We start from the raw sequence: 15,606 nt of genomic DNA on the forward strand, positions 1-15,606 counted from the left end.
GGGATGTCTTCCCTTGTGCTCAGAGAATGAGTCTTTGCTTTCTCCACTAACATTTCCCGTACACAAAAGGATCACTTAGGGCCTCAGCCTGGCAGCTGAAGGGACTATAACTCAAATCACACTTCTGAACGTTAGGGCAGGGAATAATGAAAAGGAACAATTGCCTGGTGGACACTTAAAAACGACTTTCCTAAAGAAACGGTTGTGTCTTTTTCAAGTCCAGGGAAAGGACATGGGTGAAGCTCTTCTCAGAAGACAGGTGGGACTGGGGAGATTTATTTATAACTTACTGGAAACACAAAGAGAAGCTTTTATTGTTGATAGCTAGACTGGGTGGATGCCAGGAGACACATCCCAGGGGAGCTGTGCTGCCAAGCCCTGGCACACACACAGCTGACCAAGTCCTTTTTAATGCTGACCGCTTGCTCAGAAGTTGTATCAGAGGGCTGCACTGAGAGACCCATCGTGGTTTACAACAACTGTGGTGACTTTAAAGCGAGCCTAATTCTAAGGAACCATTTGAAGGAAAACAGAGAAAGGAAACTGCCTTGACACACCTCCACATGGCCAGACACTCAGTATCCCAATCTTCCCCATTCCTTTGAAACTACAAATTTCAGGAGATGCCTCCTACACACCTCTAGCAGGGGAATGCAAGCAGTACCTCACTGAATGCAATGGGAATCTTTTTGACATTCTGAATTGAAAGTCAGAGGGAGAAGGAGACAGGGTGTGCGTGTGGGGAGGGAGAGGAGGATGGGAGATTGGTTTTGAGGGGAATTGTAATCTAAACCCCAGAGCAATACCTGGATTTTTTTGGGCTCAACAGAATTCTAAAAGTGCCAGTGTTGGAAAGAGTTTTAGAGATGTTTTCCTGTCCTTCAATGATTATCTTATCTTAGACCAGAAAAGCAAAGTGACCTGTCCAAAGAGGCAGAACAGAACCCACTGGTGCAGAACCAGGCTGGGAGCCAGGTGTGCTCACTCATCTCACGACATTAGGTCCCATCTGCCGATGACTGGCCCCTTATCCATCATTGAAAGAGGTTTTGGACAAAGGAAACCATAAGACAGTGGCACTGTCATTCAGTGCAGTTGCCTCTAGCCTCTGTGCCCTGTATCTTCACACCCTAAAGCAATAAATCAATTGTTTTTCAACCAGCTCCTATTTTTAAATCTTTCACTTGGAAGCGGTAATATTTAAATATAATAAGAAAACCAATCCCATAGAATTTCTTTCAAAACAATCCACCTTCTACCATCTTTTATGAACGTATGGATCCTACACATGTCCCACAGCCACCTAAATCGTGTCAGCTATGACAGTCTTGTATTCTTCTCAACAGTGATTGGTCTTCTCCATAGAAACGTGAGTCCCAAGGATTTCGCTAGGATGCAGTTTAGGGAGCACATAGGACTCAAAGCTTCAGCTGTTCAAAATAAGCTGGTTGACACCACTTAAAGTAATACGGGGGAGGGAGATGGTAATTGGTGTCGTATAAAATATAATGATAGTTTGCGCCTAGAGCTTGGCCTTAGGTCTTTAATTATCCTCTTCTCACCTTTATTATCATCTTGTACTCTACTAGACATTCTGTCGCCTCGGTATGAACCAACAAGGACAATAACTTATGTTTGCTTCTTAGAGGAACATGCATTCAAAATCAGAAAACTACACAGATGGGGACTTTTTTATTTTTATTTTTTTTTTCACTACTGGGGTTTGAACTCAGGGCCTCACACTTGCTAGACAGGTGCTCTACCACTTGAGCCATTCCACTAGCCCTTTTTTGTGTTGGGTATTTTTGAGATAGGGTCTTGATTTGCCCAGGCTGGCCTCAAACCATGATCCTCCGTATCTCTGCCTCCTGAGTTGCTAAGATTACGGGTGTGAGCCACCAGTGCTCAGCAATGAGGACTTTTTGCATGAGTTCTTAGCACATTACTGGTACTTAGCAGGCAAAATACCCGAGGCATCTTGTTCTGTTTCACTGTCTAGTCTTCATTCCTGGTGTTCTTATAAAGTGAGAGGGATAATCCTCTCGATGCCTCACGTGGGCTTCAGGACTCAGGTAAAAACATGGGGGCAATGGTGAGATGCAGTACATGGGCCAGGTGCAGTAGGTCACATCTGCATCTGCTACTAGGGAGGTGGATTTTGAGAGGATCATGCTTTGAGGATACCCTTGACAAAAATTCATGAGACCTCCATCTCAACCAATAAAAGCTGGGTGTATTGGCATCTGTCATTCTAGCTATGTGGGAAGCATACATAGGAAGACTGCAGTCCAGGCTGGCCTGCGAATAAATGCCAGACCCTATTTGAAAAATAACTAAAGCAAAAAGGGCTAGGGGTATGGCTCAAGTGGTAGAGTACCCAGCAAGCACAGGATCCTAAGTTCAATAGATCACAAACCTAATACCACTTAAAAGAAAGAAAGAAGGAATAAAAGAAAAGAAAAAAAAAAGTGAAGTACAATTTTCCTAGTAAATGTTTATAAATAACTAATCTATACAAATATACCATTTTTGCCTCAATCCAATAGTTTCTGATTCTCTTTGGCATCTAAAAGAGATTTATACAACTTCGAAAGTCAGCAAAAATTAACTCTTAGACATCTACCTGATATTTGGTGAGCAATGTGGGAAATAATTAATGATTTTTTTTTTTGCAGAGGTTGGAAAGATTTTATTTATAGAGAATTTAGTTGGAGAAAAGAGAAGAGAAAGACTGCATATTGGAGAATGCAGGGGGACCCGGAAACCGGTGATCCCATAATTAATGATTCTTTTTTTTTTTTTATTAGTTTTACTATTTTTTATTCCCTTCAAACGTTTTTAACAACAGTGAGAGAGGTTTTCTTTGTTTTGGTGGCATTGGGGTTTGAACTCAGGGCTTCACACTTGCTAGGCAGGCACTCTACGCCTTGAGCCACTCCACCAGGCCCATAATTAATGATTCTTGAGTTCTTACAATGTGTGCCAGATGTCTGGTGAGCACTGTATACTCACCTCTATAAACTAGGTGCTTTTTATAAATCTACATTTTAAAAATTGAGTATTAGGCCATGGAGAAGTTAAGCCACTTGCCTAACATCACATAGTAAATAAGTAAGAGAGCCAGGATTTGAACATAATCTATTTCCAGAACTTATGATCTTAAAAAACTATTTACCCTCCACAAATATATAATGTAGTCGGGGGAAACATAAGCAATCTACATTAAAACAATAGTAAATTATGTAATTTACATAATATATACATGTATGATAATTTACATATATAACTGTTAAATTGGATAGCATTGACTGTGACTGCTTCAGGAATTCATAGGGCAAAGGAAGGCAGGACATTGTGGGGGAGTAAGCCTTGAAGCTGAGTCTTGAATGATACCTGAGATGTGCATGAGGAAAGGCCTGACCCAGGTAAGGAGGTGGCAGATGTGCTAGAAGCAGGAGTGAACAAGACCTTGAATTGGAGGATAAAGCAGCGTCCTCACCACAGCTGGGTGGAACTGCGGGCAAGGGCTGGACCAGCTATGAAAACCTTTAAAGCAAGGCAGAGTTTAGGAATGAAGCCTTAGCAAGGAAAGAGTCATTACAGGCCCTGGATCAATAAAGCAATATTATAAGAGATGTTTAAAGAAGATGTATTTGGCAGGATACAGAGAACCCATTGAATTAAAACTGCAGATAACATGAAATTTAAAACTACTCCAAATTGGTAGCAATCCTTATTCTCAGATTTACTGTTCATTTTGTTTGTTCTTTACCCTTTCTCTTCCCCTGGTTCTGAGGATCAAACCCAGGGTCTTGTGCATGCTAGGCAAGTGCGCTACCACTGAGCACCACCCCAGCCCCTGTTTGATGTTTATGATTCATTTTTACATTCATTTCACATTAACAAGCTCCATCAATTCTGCCTCCTTAATATTTTCCATTTCTCTGCCTTTCTCTTGCCCTTATTTTAGTTCAGCCACCATCCTAAGGGTAGAGGGAGGTGTCAGAAAAGTTTTCCTGGAAGAGGTGACATTTTCCCAGAGTTCTGAATATTTAGCAAGGTTAGCCAAGTACCAAGGAAGAGGGCAGGAGGGAGAATAGAAGTGAGGAGATAGAGAAAGGGTGAGATAGAGGATACCATTATGGATAGAAGAAAGCAAAAACTGAACAAAAAAACAGGTGTTAAATTTGATGCTAGACCTTGGGTGTTATGATAAGGATAATTAAATGTGGCATTAACTTAATGAAAGGAGTCACGGGGGTAGGGATTCCAGGCTAGAAGGCTGTTTACCCTTGTTAGGTGGTATCAAAACATTCGGTCAGAGCCAGGACTGGTGTGTATGCTGCAATCCCAGTTACTCGGGAGGTAGAAGCAGGAGGATCTCAGTGTGAGACATGCCTGGGCAAAAGCATGAGACCCTGTGTGAAAAACAAACTAAAAGCCAAAGGACTGAAAATGTGGCTCATGTGGTGGAGAGTTTGCTAGGCAAGGCCCAGAATTCAATTCCCAGTACTGCCCCCCCAAAATGGTTAAAATGTCACCTCGTATACGCTAGAAGACAAACCAACTCCAGTGAGATGGAAAGGAAAGGTTCTCCCCACCCCCAGAAGTGCCCATGAGCTGGGCTCTGACACACAATTGGCTTTCTCAGTTGAGGTGACCATCCTGGCAAAGCCTCAGGGCTGGTTCAGGAAAGAGAATTCTGAATGGCAGACCGAGCTCTGGGAAGATTAATCTGTTCGCGAGGACACAAGGAGCAGGAATAGGCACCTAAATAGGGAGAACTAAGTTTAGGGAGAAGACCCAGCTGGGGTTTACTTATTTTAGAGAACTGTTGAAGAATGAAGTAAGAGAAATTTTTAAATTAGCTTTCAAAATCCAGTGAGAAGTGAGGGCTAGATTTTTTAGCAGTTTTATTCAGGTAAAACTCACACACTAGATCCTCATGATTTAAAAGTATGCAATTCCAATAGTCACAGAGTTGTGTAACTCCAATGAAACTCTGCATGTGTTTCCACCCCTCCCCCAAACTCCTTTTGTCACGTGGAGGTGCCTGCTCTGGACATTTCATATAACTGGAATATCCACATGTGGTCTTTTGTGACTGGCTTCTCTCATAAAGGCTAGATTTTGCATCCCCATTATTTTGTTGTTAAATGACCCACGACTAAACTAAACATTTCTTTCTGTTTTTGGGGAGTGGGACTGGAGTTTGAACTCAGGGCTTCACACTCCCAAAGTAGCCTCCAATTCCATTTTGCTCTGGTTATTTGCCCAGGCTGGCCTCAAACTGCAATCTTCCCCAATTCAGCCCCTCAACAAAGTAGGATTACAGGTGTCAGACATGGATGCCCAACTTAAACTATACATTTTTTCATGTATTAGAATGAAATAATAATAAATATTCAGCAAACAGTTGGCAGGGCAGAATGCCAGGATAAGAAGAAGGCTGAGTCAGAAATATGAGGTCTGAGTTTTGATCTTGATTCTGCTTTTAACTAGGTGTTTGATCTTGAACAAGCCAGAAACCTTTCTGGACCATAGGCTTCCATCAGTAAAATGAGAATTAGGACAGCCATTCCATTCTCAGCCTGTGTGTGTGTGTGTGTGTGTGTGTGTGTGTGTGTGGTACTGGGGTTTGAACTCAGAGCCTACACCTTGAGCCACTCCACCAGACCTTTTTTGTGATAGGTTTTTTTTGTTTTGTTTTGTTTTTTAATATGGAGCGCTTCACGAATTTGCGTGTCATCCTTGCTCAGGGGCCATGCTAATCTTTTCTGTATCGTTCCGATTTTAGTATCTGTGCTGCCGAAGCGAGCACTGTGATAGGTTTTTTGAAATAGGGTCTCACGAACTGTTTGCCTGGGCTGGCTTCAAACTGTGATCCTCCTGATCTCTGCCTCATGAATAGATAGGATTACAAGTATGAGTGACCAGCACTGGGCTCCATACTCAGCCTTTAACATATAGCAGAAACAGATATACAAATGTCAGTCAATCCAAAGTCGTGAAATGCAAACATAAAAAGGACTTTATTTAGGTTCTTAGGAACTACAATTCAGGAACAGATCCAGATAGCTTTAAATCAGTGTCCAGAAGAAGGCAGGGAAGGTGGGAACCTATATCAGCAAATAATGTTATCTCATTACAAATAGTAAAAATATAAACTCATGCCTGTAATCTCAGCACTCAAGAGGCTGAGGCAAGTAGATTGCAAGTTCAAGGCCAGTCTAGGCTACATAGTGAGACCCTGTCTCAAGGAGAAGAAAAAAAAAAGTAAAAATTGTTTTGTGAGGAAGCCTGCTGGAGTTGAGAACAAGGACTGTGTTCCTGGGACTATGAAACTGATAGAACACAAATAAAAGTGTATACACATTTAGTTAAGATGTCACACCGAGCTGAAGTAATGTCTTGATGTGCATTTTGAGTCTTTTGATGTAATGTCTGGAATAGATCAAAGCTTCCCACTGTCATGGGCAGCTTTTGAATGATGCACAAGCCCTCCTTCCCTAGTAGCTTCCCAAATGCAGCTCGAAAGCTCTTTCGTCATTTCTCCTTTCATTTTTACAATACAACCCTGAATCTTCAACCTAGAGATATATGAAGAACTCCTAAGTTGAGTTTGTTGTTTACTAAAGGTCAGGAATTTGAGATGTTCTTAGATGTCCTTTAGGGTTCCCTCTCATTTTGACATCTTATAAGGTAAAATTATTACCAGTGAATTCTGCCTAGAGCCACACTTATGGTTTTTGATCAAGTCCCTCTGTCTGTGGTAATTATATGAAATGGAAGGACTTTGTGATGATGTCCTCGACGTAGCAGGTGCTGGTGGTAGTAGTCCTGGGCCTGATTTGAATTCACTGTGAATCACAGAAATAACAAGGAATACATTTCCATCAGAATTGTTTCCTGCTTTACAAAGGAGAAAAATAATTCAGAGGAAAATTAAGGGAAAAGTAATGGGAGAAAATAGTATATAAGTGGGTAAGTGGGTACCGCTAAGCACCAAAATCTGAGAGTGTGTGTGTGTGTGTGTGTGTGTGTGTGTGTGTGTGTGTGTGTGAGAGAGAGAGAGAGAGAGAGATGAGGCTTGATATATTTTTTTTAACCTACTTCCCCATAGACAGCTGGTCAAATTCCTAACTTGTGAGACTGCTTGGATAGAAGTGGCTGGGTTTTGTCTAGCAGAATAACACTTTCTGAAACCTCTGAAGAAGATGGCAAGAGATACAGAACACCCTTTAGGAGAGTCCTGAGTGCCCTAAATTCTGTTTTCGTGGAAAATGTGACCATCTTGATCCTTCTCCTTGATTCTTAAAAATATATTGCTCCTGTACAATTTTAATCCCTCTTTAACTGCCATACATATTGTTAAAACCTAAGGGGAGACTCTACTTCCCAAAAAATAGAGAAAGAAAACTCTCAAGTACAAATGAAGTATCACTATTACCAAATACACAGTATCTAAATGAGCAGGGAGAGTTGCCTGCTTCTTTTTTCCCCCCATTTTTTATTAGGATATATTGGTTGTACAGGGAGGGGGGGATTCATTGTGATAATTTCGCCTTACATTGTACATTGGTTAGATCACCTCCAACATCTCCCCCGCAACACACTCGTGACCCCTTCCCACCCCACTTAAAGCAATTGTAAGAGGTCTCAGCTTTCTATTTCATGTATGCCTGTGAAGCCCACCAACCATATTCCCTCACCTTCATCCCCTCCATTCACTGTCCTCCCCCATAAGTACCCCCACTCCCAGTACCTATTTTACAATCCTGTCTTTCATTATTAATTCCAAAGTCAATGTCCAAAGGGGTTTCTCCATGAATCCCACTGTATCCTTCACTTTTGTCAGTTCAACCCCCTACTCTCCCTTACCCCTTCCCTCCCACCTCCATTTTTCACAGCTTTCAATTCATATGTTATACCTTCTACCTGCACAGATGTATTTCGATATTGTTGACTATCATTCTCTTTTCCTTCCCCTCCTCCCACCCCCGTTTTTGTTTTTGCTTTTTTTTTTTTTTTTTAATACAAGAGCACAAACTCACTTTATTTACTTTTCATTGGTTTAAATCCTTGGGGTGAGGGGTGGGGGCGGGGGTGCAGCATCACACGGATCCTGTGTCCAGTGGCCTTAGCAGGATGGTTGCTTCGAAACTTGACCTGAACCATGCCACTGTTTCCAGGGCCTGAGTTACCTTTCCCCAGTTACCTTTCCTCTGGTTTTGTTTGGTTTGCTGCCAGGAGTCACTGTGTTGTTTTTTGCTTTGTACACATAAGCACATCTCTTGCCCAAGGAGAATTTGGTTTCATCTCAGGCATAAACACCTTCAATTTTAAGAAGAGCTGTGTGCTCTTTTTGGTTCCAGTGACCCACTTATAGCCAGCAAAAACGGCGTTGCCTCATAGCCTTCCAGACATATTTGCCTTTTAGAAGTCCTGTTCCCAGCAGGCCTCCACAGGCTCCAATATGGCAGAAAGAGCACGTTTTTTGTTTTTTGAGATAGGGTTTCACTTTGTAGCCCAGGCTGCCCTGGAACTTGCTATGAAACCAGTCTGGAGTTCAACTTGAAGTCCTCCTGCCTCAGCCTCCCAAGTGCCAGGATTACAGACCTGTATCACCACGCCCACCTTGCTTGCTTTTTTTTTGGCTCATACTTGCAAAGCAATTGCTTTGAGCCACACCTCCAGTTCATTTTGCTCTGGTTACTTTGGAAATGGGGTCTTGCAAACTATTTGCCCAGGCTGGCCTCAAACCTTAATCCTCCCATTCCTAGCTTCCTAAGTAACTAGGATTATAGGTGTGAGCCACTGGTGCCCTGCTGTTTACTTCTTTTAGTTATAAAATCTAGTGCATGTTTTGTAAGAAAGTTGTCCTCACAACCTTTCACTAGCTTCTTTTCACTAGATATGATTTTTTTTTTTTTTTGTGGTATTGGAGATTGAACCCAGGGTCTCACCCTTGTTAAGTTCAAGTTCTACCACTCGAACTAAGTCCTCAGTCCTTTTGTTTTTATTTTATTTTTGTTTTTTGAAATAGGGTCTCACTAACTTTGTCCAAGCTGGCCATTTCTGGTTCCCTTCCTTCCTTCCTTCCTTCCTTCCTTCAGTACTGGGATTTGAACTCAGGGCCTTGTGCTTGCTAGGCAAGTACTCTGCCACTTGAACAACTCCACAAACCCTCAGGCTTGCCTCAAACTTGCTTTAGTCTCCTGACTAGGCAGGGACCACCACACAACACCAGCCTAAAATAACATTATTCTGTAAATAATAAAACACTTTTCTGCCAGGCATCAGTGGCTCATGCCTGTAATCCTGGCTACTCAGGTCAATTGAGGTTTGAAGCCAGCTCAGAAAATAGTTCGTGAGACTCTATCTTGATAATACCTAATACAAAAAAAAAAGTTGGTGAAATGGCTCAAGTGGTAGAGCACCTGCCTAGTAAGTGCGAGGTCCTGAGTTCAAACCCCAGTACTGCCAAAAAAATTAAAATAAAAAACAAATAAATAAAACACTTTTCTTCTTGAGTTTATCTAGTAGTTTTCATGGCTCTGTTTTCCACCATCCTACTCCTTTTTATGCACAATTTTCTTAGCTGCCATGTTCTTCCAATGGCTTAAATCACTCTGAACTTTAAAGCTAGGTATCTAACTATTTCGTAGTGAACACTTTAGCTCCATGTTTCACTGCAACTCCAATTCAACATGCCCCAAAGAGTAATCTGTTTTCCTTCTGCCTAGGTAGACACCCAACCAAAAGCCAGAAGTTGCTTCAACTTTTCTATTTTAATGACTGTATTTGATCACTCACTGAAAGTTGTTAATGCTGCCTTTTATTATCTCTTATAATGGTCTCCTTTCCATTTTCACTATTTTTTTTTTTTTGTAATGCTGGGGATCGAACCCAGGGCCTTGTGTGTGGCAGGCAAACACTTCTCCACTGAGCTACATGTCTAGTACTCACTAAAACCTCTTTAGGATTTCATTTTTGTCCAAAATGTTAAATTTTTATTTGAAAGCTTTCAAATAAATAATGCACCCCTACAAATCCATCACCTGAATTTAATCACTGTTAACTTTTGCCATAATTGTTGCCTCTATTTCTTCCTTTTTGACGGTGCTGGGGTTTGAACTCAGGGCCCGATGCTTTCTAGGCAGGCGCTCTTACTTCTTAAGCCACTCCACCAGCCACATTTTTGTGATGGGTATTTTCTTTTTTTTCTCTCTTTCAGTAGTGGAGTTTGACCTTAGGACCTCATGCTTGCTAGGTAGGCATTCTATCCCTTGAGTCTCATCTCCGGATGTGAAAACTGAAGTTGAAGCAAGTTTAAGGCAGAAGAAATATTCTCCTAGATGCATGTCTATAGGAGTGAGGGAATCTTTATCAGGTAAATTTTTGATTTTCCAAAAGCCAAATCCTCCCTCAGTCTCAATAATACACACACATATATGGTATACATTTTCTATTTTGCATATATAAAATGTTTTTAAGTTAAAAAAAATTATGTTTTATACCCATTTTTCATGTTTAATATATATGTATACATTTTAGCTTTATACATTTTGTTTAACAGATTTTCTTTTATATATATACACAAATAACATTTATATATATCATTTGAATACACACACACACACACACACACACACACACATATATATATATATATATTTTTTTTTTTTTTTTTTTTTTTGCAGTACTGGGGTTTGAACTTAGGACGTCAGGCTTACTAGCCAAGCACTGTTCCCCTGAGCCATGCCCTATCCTTACAAATTTAAAAAGTAAATGGAGTAGAAAGATGAAACACTGAAAATTTACATTTAAACTACTGGAACATTTCATTTTTGAGAAAAAGAAAAATTAAGAAAAAGTAGATTAAAATTACTTTTCAAGTAAGGAATGCCACATACCTTTTATTCCTAAAGAAATAATTGAGAATTTTGTAAAAAAAAAAAAAATTAAATTGGGAATAAAGTTGTTATCTCAAAATTAGGCTTGGATATACCTCGATGGACAGAGCCAGCCGAGGATGAGCGAGGCCCTGTGTTTGATTCCCGACACCAGGCTCCCCCTCAAAAACAAAACAAAACCCTGCTACTCGTGCTCAACATTACCAAGCAAAAGTATTGTATTTGGTATTTTCTTTAATTAATTTTTTTTTGCAGTATGCCAATTGACTCTATTCTGAAGAGTCACTGAAAACTGGAATAACTTTTTTTTTTCATGGTACTGGGTCTTGAACTCAGCGCTTGCTAGGCAGGCGCTCTACCACTTAAGCCCTATAATGGGCTTTTTTTAAATAGGGTCTCATGAGCTATTTGCCCAGGCTGGCTTCGAACTACAAACCTCCTGATCTTTGCCTCCTGAGTAGCTAGGATTACAGGCATGAGTCACTGGCACCCAACTCCTCTATTTCTTATAAAGGGGTTTGGAGCAAATGCATGCCATGCTACTCATCAGCATTTCTGTGTGTTACGACACTACAATAGCATTGTCACCCTTAATGAAACTATTGGTAATTATTAATATCATCTCGTACTTTGTCTCCCAAAGTCTCTCTTTTCAGTTGGTCTCAGTTAGGGTCCAAACAAGGTCCACTCATTGCATGTGATTGTACACCTCTTGCATGTGGCTAAAGTCACTTAGAACTATGACAGTGTTGCTGGGCGCTGGTGGCTCACTCCTGTAATCCTAAACTACTCAGGAGGCAGAGATCAGGAAGACAATGGTTCGAAGCCAGCCCAGGCAAATAGCTCTGAAGACTCTGTCTTGAAAAAGACCCATCAAAAAAAGGGCTAGAGGAGTAACTCAAGGTGAAGGCCCTGAGTTCAAACTCCAGCACCGCAAAAGAAAAAAAAAAAAAAGAATTATGACAGTGCTCTGATTTTTTTTCTTCTGAGTGACTTGGTGAAGCAGCTAGGCCAGCTGTCTCTATGTTTTCAGTGAAAATGAGTGCCAAGGGATGCACCTGTGGTGCCAGCTGCTCAGAGACTGAGGCAGAGGATTGCCTGAACCCAGGAGCTGGAGGACAGTCTGGGTAACATAGAGACATCCTCCTCCCCAACAAAACAAAACAAAACAAAAAATTATGTATGTTTGCAGTGGTCTCCTCCAGTCTCTTTGCCTTGAATCTTGCTCCTTCCCACTGATCCCCAAACTTCTCTACACTGCCTTCTGAGTTATCTTTCTGAACTACAGTTTAGATCATGTTACTCTTCAGTGCCTGAAATTCTTCCATGATTTCTGTGAGTAACCAAGATAAAATCCAAACTTCTCTTTTCCCAGTGCTCCCATTGATTGCTGCCTAAATTTGCAATCTTCTCTTTGGTGGTTGCTTCCTTACACTATCCAGGGTAAAGACTTCTCTCCTCCCACCCAAACACAAGGCTTATTCTCTATCTAAATGCCATATATCTGCAACCCATCCATTTTCCAAAGCTTAGCTTCAGTATCAGCTCCTTTATGATATTTTTCTGATTCCTTGTACCTCAACCAAGGAACACTCACCATTTCCTCCTTCCATGGTGGCCCATGGCACAGCATTCCACTGCTCTCTCCCTCCCAGGCTCCTTGAGCCCAGATCCTACTTATTGTGACAGTCCTCTCAGTGTGCAGGGCCTTTGCAAATAATGACCTTTTTTTTTTTTTTTTTTTTTTTTTTGCAGTACTGGGGCTTGAACTCAGGGCCTACACCTTGAGCCACTCCACTAGCTCTTTTTTCGTGATGGATTTTTTCCAATAGGGTCTTTCGAACTATTTACCCGGGTTGGCTTCAAACCACGATCCTCCTGATCTCTGCCTCCTGAGTAGCTAGGATTGCAAACAATGAGTTTTTAATAAATGCTTATAAGTAAGTGAATGAACAACAACAACAAAAATGAATGGACTCACATCACAACCCAATAAGCGCTAAATTTGTTCCAAGAACTTTCCAGTCACACCTACTTTACAGCTCTTAAAGCCAGAGGCAGAGCCAGGGCTAGGTCAGGGCCATGTCCACTCCTGTTTGGGAGTATGGTCCTGAACTCCAGCCTGTCGTGTTCCATCTTGCATCCCTATGAGAGTCCTGTGGGATTTGGTGACCTATAGCAAGGCCGCTGAGTTCTCCGTAAAGGGCAGCATTTCCGTGAATATCATCCTTGGGTGAAAAGAGTTCCTTCCTCAGAGAAAGTTGCTTCCTGACCAATATTATTTATTATCAAGCATGGGTGGAAAGGAAAAGGCAGGTTAGCGTGGAGGCCAATCAGCAGGCTCTTGTTCAGTGCCAGGTGTTTTAAGGACGCTGTACATGTCCTTTCCTGCCTTTGGTCTTTGTTATCTCCAAATCTCCCAAGCTAAGATATTAGACTAGATGATTTCTAAGATCACTTCCAGTTTTATCATTACATAGTACTAGTACTATATGGGTTTGTATGGTAATGAATCATGATTTATGGATGTTTTACGGATATGGAATTTGCTTCAGACATAGAGCATCTTTCTCCAAGCTCTGTTTCATTAAGCAATCAATGTTTCCTGGCCCCCAGTTTACACTGCAGGATCTTTCTCCTTAGAAAAGCTAGTGTGCCCACCGCCCTGCCTGAGGCCTACAGAAAAACAATGATCAGAGAACTGCTATGAAAAATACTAGCATACCATTTAGTCCCTTCCCATAGCCTACCTAGGTTTCGAATCTCACAGTATGGAGAGTAAGAAAACACAAGAACAGTCAGACTTCCAGGGGCCTGTAAGAAAGAGACTGCAGGAACAGAAGGGGAACAGACAGGAAGCTGCTAAGGATGCATTTCTGTGATCTGTGGACAAGGATGTGGGGGGTGGGGGGCACTGATTCCCAAGGGTGTAATGACAAGGTCAGCCTCCTCTCTTCGCTCTGTTCTTGGCAACAGCCCATCTAGCCAGAAAGAGCAATCTGTCAAATCTAATTAGAGTAGAAGAAAGTGAACAATGGGCGCCCAGCTCTAAAATGACAGCCCAGTTTAATGAGGTGGAGGAGCTCAGGGGGATGCATGCTTTGTGTGCTTGGAAGTGGTTCCTCAGTGAATCCTTTCTGAATCTGAACTGCAAAACATCTCTACCTGGATTTTTCTTTATGTCACCTGAACTCTTCAGGGCCTTATGCTTTCTAACTCATGTACCTCCAGCAACAAAACAGCAGAGGAGATCTGGCTCTGTTTTAAAGGTGAGGCTGTAATGGAACGGTTGCATCATGCATGGTTTGGACATGGTACTATGGGTGTGTGACTGAGATTTATAAATTTATTCATAATTTCTTTTTTGTATTTAATTGTATCAACAGCATTGTTATTTCTTTCATTATTTTGGCTATCCTTTTTCTTGTAAGGCTTACAACTGGATTCATGAATTTCACAATGGCCTGAAATTTTCTTAGGACCATGAATAAACATTTTAAGATACAAAATTTAAAAAAAATTATATATATATATTTTTTATTTCCCTCCCACCCTATATTTTTGACATATACTTTAAATGGCCTCTCTGATTTGGATGCATCAAAGGTGGGTTTCACAAGAAAGAGGTATATTTTATAAATTCAACTAAATAACTATATTCCTTAAAATAAATACATGAAGCTTATAAACCATGCATTGTATAATTTAAAGTCTCTAATAAGAGAGGCCTATCTGCTATCAGAAAATATTATACTGAAGACTAATGGCTTATTAATTTAACTCCGCCTTAATGTTGAACATTCTGAGATCTGAAAGGTAAGAGAAAAAAAAACTGTGGCCGGGAGGGAGGGAACATGAAGAGAGTAATCAGGAACACAGTTACAAATCCGTCTGCCTGGGATTGATGCCATTTTCTATTCCTTTTCTCACTTACTCCTCAGATCACCCTGGGAGGTATGTTACTCTTCTCTTCACTCCGCAGATAAGAAACTTTGCCCAAGGTTACAAAGAAATGCACAGTCAGGCCTTGAACCCAGGGGTCTGGTTCCAAGTCTACAGAATTTATCAGGATCATATTTCTGGTACAGATTAGACATTAAATTTTAAAAATCATTAAATTCATAATAATACTGTCAACATGAGGACAATCTTCTAATGTATTGGTCTTTTTTTTTTGGTAGAACTGAGGTTTGAATTCAGGGTTTTGTGCTTGCAAAGCAGGCACTCTACTGCTTGAACCACACCTCCAGTACATTTTGTACTGGGTCTTGTAAGCTATTTGTCTGGAATGGCCTTAAACTTCAATCTTCCTGACCTCAGCCTCCCAAGTAGCTAGAAGTACGGGTGTGAGCCACTGGCACCTGGCTCTATTGGTCTTTTATAAACATGAATGAGGTTGTGGTTTTTAGCTTGGTATATGTCTAATATTTACCTTACTTTACTGCATGCTGTTAACCTTTTCTTTTCTAACAGCATCTCTGATTTCTTTTCTGCTTTTATTTCTTTTCTTTTACATACTCATAATGTGAATAAATTATCTTGTAAAAAGATAAAGGAAAAGTCAATCATTACTACTTCCTTACCCCAAACCTGCCCCCTCTCTAGAAAAACCACTGTTATTAATTTGGAGTACAACTGTTTTCTCCTGCATTTGTATAGATATGTGTGCATGTGTATCACTGTTTTCTGT

General features: G+C 40.9%; 1 non-coding gene across 1 annotated transcript; it reads right to left on the bottom strand.

Annotated features, from left to right (window-relative positions):
• Positions 1-5,714: 5,714 nt before the first annotated feature.
• On the bottom strand, positions 5,715-5,821 carry LOC141426023 (U6 spliceosomal RNA). The gene has a single exon (XR_012451137.1). It is a non-coding gene; the product is annotated as a U6 spliceosomal RNA (small nuclear RNA).
• Positions 5,822-15,606: the final 9,785 nt, after the last annotated feature.

This window comes from Castor canadensis, chromosome 8, assembly GCF_047511655.1.
Source record: "Castor canadensis chromosome 8, mCasCan1.hap1v2, whole genome shotgun sequence".
NCBI lineage: Eukaryota > Metazoa > Chordata > Mammalia > Rodentia > Castoridae > Castor > Castor canadensis.